Source organism: Octodon degus, unplaced genomic scaffold (genome assembly GCF_000260255.1).
Source record: "Octodon degus isolate 3935 unplaced genomic scaffold, OctDeg1.0 scaffold00115, whole genome shotgun sequence".
NCBI lineage: Eukaryota > Metazoa > Chordata > Mammalia > Rodentia > Octodontidae > Octodon > Octodon degus.
Genome location: NW_004524691.1, coordinates 9505744 through 9511869, shown reverse-complemented (window position 1 = coordinate 9511869; position 6126 = coordinate 9505744). Strand labels below are relative to the sequence as shown.

Genomic DNA, 6126 nt, shown 5'->3' with positions numbered 1-6126 from the left:
TTTCATCTGTGACCCATTGGTTGCTGAGTAGGGTGTCATTTAATTTCCATGTATTTAAGGGTTTTTTCTGGTTTCTTTTGTCACTTTTTTCCAGTTTCATTGTACTGTGATCAGATAATGTGCATGGGATAATTTCTGTTTTCTTGCATAGACTTAAGCATGACCTATGGACCAGTATGTGGTCTATTTTAGAAAATGACCCATGTGAAGCTGAGAAAAATGTGTATTCTGCTTTGTTTGGTTGGAACACTCTGTATATATAGATCAAGTCCATTTGTTTCAAACTCTGGTTCAGTTCTGTTATTTCTTTGCTAAGTTTTTGTCTAGTTGACATATCATTTGGGGATAAGGGGGTGTTAAGCTCTCCTGTTAAAATTGTGGTATTGCATATTAGATTTTTTTGGCCATTAATATTTGCTTTATGTAGTTGGGAGTTTCCATGTTTGGTGCCTACATATTTATGAGTGTTATCTCTTCCTCTTGTATTTTTCCCCTGATCCGTATATAGTGGCCTTCTTTATTTCACTTGATCATTGTTGGTTTGAAGTTGAGACTGTCTGAGAATAGGATTGCTACTCTTGCTTTTTTTTGAAGTGCTGGGGCATATTGTATTGTGTTCCATCCTTTGACTTTCAGCCTATGAACATCTTTATGAGTTAAATGTGTTTCTTCTATACAGCATATTGTTGGATTTTCTTTCCTAATCCACCATGCCAGTCTATTTCTCTTAATTGGTGAATTGAGTCCATTTACATTGATGGTTAGAGTTGAGATGTGTTGATTTACAATTGACAGGTTATTTACCTGTTGTCGTTTACTGTTTTTTCTCCTGTGTTCAATTGCTTGCTCTATTTAGTTGGTTGCTTCTGATCTTATTCATGGAGCTTTGATCATTTTGGTCCTTCTCTAGAACATCTTTCAGTAGCCTTTGTAGGGTTTGCTTTGTCATCATGAAATTTGTTAGCTGTTCTTTGTCATGAAAGTATTTCACTTCTCCATCAGACTTGAAAGAGAATTTTTCAGGGTATAGTAATCTGGGCTGGCATTTGTTTTCATAGAGGACTTGAAGTACTCTGTTCCATGCTCTTCTCGCCTGCATGGTTTGTGAAGAGAAGTCGGCCGTAATTCTGATGGGTTTTCTTTTGAATATGATCTGCTTCTTTTCTCTAGCGGCTTTCAGTAGATTATTCTTGTGCTGAATTTCTGGGATCTTGACTATTATATGTCTCGCTGTGTCTTTAATTGTGTTGAGGTTCCTTGGCGTTCAGTATGCTTCAGTTAACTGAATGTCAGATTGCTCATATTTGGGAAGTTTTCTGCTATTACTTCTGCCCATATTTTTTAAATGTCATTTGTGTTTACTCCTTCTTTCTCATTGATGCCTATTAGTCTCACATTGTTCATCTTTGCATCATCTTGCAGGTGATGGATTATTCTTTCTTGCATCTTAGTTATTTTTAAGAGATCCTTTCTTACCTTTTCACTAGCTGCACCAGCATCTTCAAGATCTGAAACTCTGTCTTCACTTTCACTTAAACAGTTTTGCAAGCTTGTGATTAAGATTTTAATTTCCTCTAGATCTCTTTGACTCTGCTTCATGTAATCTACTTCTTTCCTCTATGGCTCATTCAAGTCATCCATCATTTTTCTGATCTCCTCTATTTTTTTTCAATCAATGTCTTCTTTAGAAGCAGTTATAAATTCTTTTACTGCAGTGTTTTTTTTTTTAAGATTCCATTTCCTCCCTATGTTTCTGTAGTTGATTCTTTACTTCACATAGTATAAGTTCTGAGAATTGTTTTTTTATTTCAGAAAAGAATTGCACTCTGAGTTCCTCCATAACTTTCTGCTGTTGTTTATTTACTATCAACGCTATTAATTTGTACATTTGAGCTGAGCTAGTAGAAAAGTATTCCACTCTGAGTTCCTCTATGACTTTCTGTTGTTGCTTATTTACTATTGACGCTATTAATTCAGACATTTGAGCCGAGCTGCACTTGTTCTGGGTGGACATGGTGTTTCCTCCATATGTTTCTGCATTTGATTCTTTAATGCAGTTGTTATTAATTCAGGGATTTCTTTTTTTTTTTTTTTCAATCTGTGTTCTTCTATACCTTTCTGTAGCTGTTTCTTTGTTTCAGAAGCCATTGATTCTTTGATTTCTGCTGTGTGATTCTCAATTTGTTCTGTGTTAGTGTCCTCTGCACTTGTTATGGGTGGGCTTGGGTTCTGAGATTGCGTTTTGTTCCTTCTTGTCATTTTGTGTAGCACTGTCTTCTGATCTTTGTTGTAGATCTTTGCTGCAGTTATAACCTTAGCACCTACTGAAGTTTAGGTACAGATCTACAAAGTTTGGATTTATCCAGCTGTTCCTGGTTTGGCTCTGGCTGCTGTGCTCAGCTCTTTCCTGTTGCTGCCCTTGGGGGTGACCCTGTTGTGCCTCTCTGGCAAGATGTTCTGTTCCTGGACTAGCTGGGTGGTTCTGTCCCCTACACTTTCAGCAGGGATTGCAGCTGCAGGGTTTCACACAGGCCTGTATGCCACACCTGAGATGAATCTGGAGGCGACTAGGTAGATTAAGGGGAGAGGCAGCTCTCCCACACACTCACCAGGCCTAGGCTAGGACTGGGCCTGGAGGTTCCTAGAATGTGGCAGAAATTCCTACTGGGCGGGCGGGGTTGGGGAGGTGCTACGGAGTGGTGGGAGGCATCCCAAGGTGGTGGAAAATTGTCACACCCATGGTGAGCCTGGGATGGGACCAGTAGGTCCTGCCAGTGCAGTGTAGCTGAAAGCTCTCCCACACACTCACCGGCACTACTTACCATTTCTTATCTTCACAAGCCATTAAAAGAGTTAAAAACTGTCTTAGCAAGTTTGAAATTAAGTGTTGATATGTGATTTGTTCTTTAGATGTTACTATTTTCGATAATTGTTCTCTCCTTGAAAGGGACTGGTAGGATCTGAACACATGCTGAGTAAATACCTGTACAGTGAATCACAGGCAAAGCATAGAGAGAAGGCACTCAGTGAAGAGATCTCTGCTCTAGGGCATTGTTCTCTAGCCCAACTGGTCTTACAATGTGCAACACAATGCACAAGTGTCATGAGGAAGCAAGGCAAAAAAAATCTTCCAAAAATTCATTACTCATCAGAATCTGATCTCACAGGCACTGAAGGAGATACATTTTCAGAAAAAAAAAATTAGAAAAACAAAATAACTGAAATCATTTTTAAATACTAAAGACATATAATCAGCTGAAAGCAGCAGGTGCTAAAATGTTCAGAACTTTAATTACCAACCATAGTTTTGTAAAAAAAGAACTGTTTCTTTATAAGGTAAATCTTGATAACTTGCTCTTCTTTAAGTACACATTGACAAGTATCGACCCTTTAATTTTGCACATAAATTTCAAAAAATGGCTTTAAAATTTCCATAGACAATCTGCAAGACTTTGCAGTTTTAAAAACTGGAATCTTCTAATCTTTGAACCCAAGTCTTCTACCATTCCTTTGTTTTAGTCACTTTATAATTTTTAAAATAACATTCAATAATTATTTTATAGACATTTTACACATATTTAATTCTTAAATATTCAATGCTTAACTATATTTAATTAAATATTAAATGCTATGTTCAACACATTTACTGATTTTATAATTTGTGTCCTGAATTCCCTTATTAATTTTGGTGACCTATATGTGGGATATTTTAAATGATCTACATATGTACATATGTACATGTGTTTGTAACACAGTATACACATAACTCACCCAATAACTTAAAATGTATTAGGTTGTTGGGTCTGTCATAATTAACTGTGATCCATTAAGTGGGTAAAGCAACAGAAATTTGCTTTCATTATATTTGGATAAAACTACTTATAGTAAATAGAAACTAATTTTTGATAAATCAATTCTGCATTTACTAAACAATCATTTTTTTATTTCTGTTGTCATATAACAGATTTTTTTTCTGATGTCCAACAGCCATACATTTTTACAATAACATCAAATTTATGATTCTTACTTTTTGTTTTATATTTGTTGAGTTTTTCAAAAAAAATATATTTGGGGAGACTTTTTCTCCATGTATACGAATATTATTGTCTAATACAGGAGGAAAAATCATTTTCATTTGGAGTTTCCCAAATATATATTGCACACATTTATTTCTTAATAAGTTTCTCAATAAGTTTAGTTTTCTGAAGCTTATTTCATTTAATTTTCTTTTAAAAGATTCATCAGTACAGTGTTCTGGGCCTGGTTGTATGTATAACAGGGAGATAGGAGAGAACTCTGGGGATTTAATTCCTTTTCTAAGTACGATGTCACCTACATGTTCTATTGATTCTTAAGTTAATTTTAATATGTTATATTTCTAGGAATTTACATATGGTACCAGAAGTCTAACTTAAGACCTTGTGCTGACCAGGCAAGCACTGATGTTGCTGAGTTATCTCCATGGCTAGGAATTTATTAATTTCACCCAAATTATCAAAAGTATTGGTTTAACTTTTCTACAACATATTAGTATTATAATGTCTCTTTTCTCAGTCTTGTATGCTTTATATTTGTTTCTGCTTTGCTAAGCAATTTCACTATGTGCTTGCTTGTTAATTTAAATAATCTCTGGCCTTTGTGTGGGTGGAGTGGTGGCGAGGAGCTGTTGCTGTCAGAATCTGAAGGGGCAGTGGCAGGAGGAAGAGTAAGAAGAGATCCTTCCCAAATCACAGCCCGTCTCCCTGCCTGAAGAACTGAGTTGAGTGCGATTATCATGGCATAAACTGGAGCGCTGGTGTCACATGCCTTTCTTTGCTAAAACTGTCACAGGACATTTTGTTTGGATTGGCATTAGAAACCACAACAGTAGACCAGTTTACTGGTCACCAAGATCACAGGTGTTGTAGAAACTGCCAAAGTTTACCAACTGGGTGGCACCAGAATGAACAAAGGACCACAGATAGAGCATGGCAGTGACCAATGAGTATCCGGCCTGGAGTTAATGAAATTAATAAAAATGAATTATCTATTAAAGAAGCTCTTAATTGCAAATTCAATGATCAGGACATCAAAGAGATTGTGAAAGAGAAAGAAAGGTGCAGATAAGCTCCACCCAACTATGCTATGAAGCAAACTCAGCTGCTGAAGGAAAAGGCCATGCCAGAGGACCTGGGAGATCAGGACAAGGCCAAGCAAACCCAAGACCAGCTCAATGGGCTAGAGGAGCATGGAGAGGCCCTGGACGGCCAGGGGACTAAGAACATATCTGCCATCAGCTACATCAACCAGCGAAATCAGGAATGGAATGTCATGAAGTCTGAGAAGGCCCTGGTGGCTGAAAGTCACAACATAAAAAACCATCAGATGGACCCCTGTGTATGCCCACGGGTTCCCAGCTTACCTCTTTCCATTTGATCTGTCTTTTTGTGCTGGGGCAGCAGCAGAACTGGGAAGAGACTCCACAAACTGCTAGTCCTTTGCTGTATAGACTTCTGGCTGAACCACCTCCACCAACTTCAGGCCCGCCCAGGGTGGATCTGAGCTCTTGTGGGCTTTGTCATGTCTTTAGATTTGTGTTTGCCTTTCTTTTTTTTTCTTTTTTAACCAGCACAGTTCCTTGGCTACCCTGCACTCATTCAGTATTACCACAGAGCTGGGATCCTTGCTGAGCCCTGGGCAACCACAGCAGCAGAGTGGGTCAGTCTCCTCCACTCTGCCCCAGGCCCAGCCACTGGACATTGGCACCTGGCCCTAGAGAGAGGGGGACTGGGCACCTGCAGCTCTGCTTCCTCTCTCCTCACCACACCCTCTTTCTGTCTTTGTGGATGAGGTTTTATTCCAAAACAAATTTAATTTCCAAAAAGTGTACATTTGTGGGGAGAGAGAGGGGTCTATTTTGAGAGAGAGAGCACATGAGTATATGTGTATGTGAGTGTGTGGAGTTTTTATCATTTTTTAAAAAGGCAGTACTCTTTGTATCAATCTGTCATGACTCTATAGCTATTCAGTTTCTTTCAGCTCTACTTTAGCATCTGAAACCGCAAGAAAGAAACTCATTAAATGTGATTCTTTAAAAAAAAAAAAAAATGTGATTCTTCTTACTAAACAGGCCTGACTGCTGTAGCC

General features: G+C 38.1%; 1 pseudogene; it reads left to right on the top strand.

Annotated features, from left to right (window-relative positions):
• LOC111812167 overlaps positions 1–5415 on the top strand; it is a 12494-nt pseudogene extending 7079 nt beyond the window's left edge.
• The last annotated feature ends 711 nt before the right edge of the window (positions 5416–6126 follow it).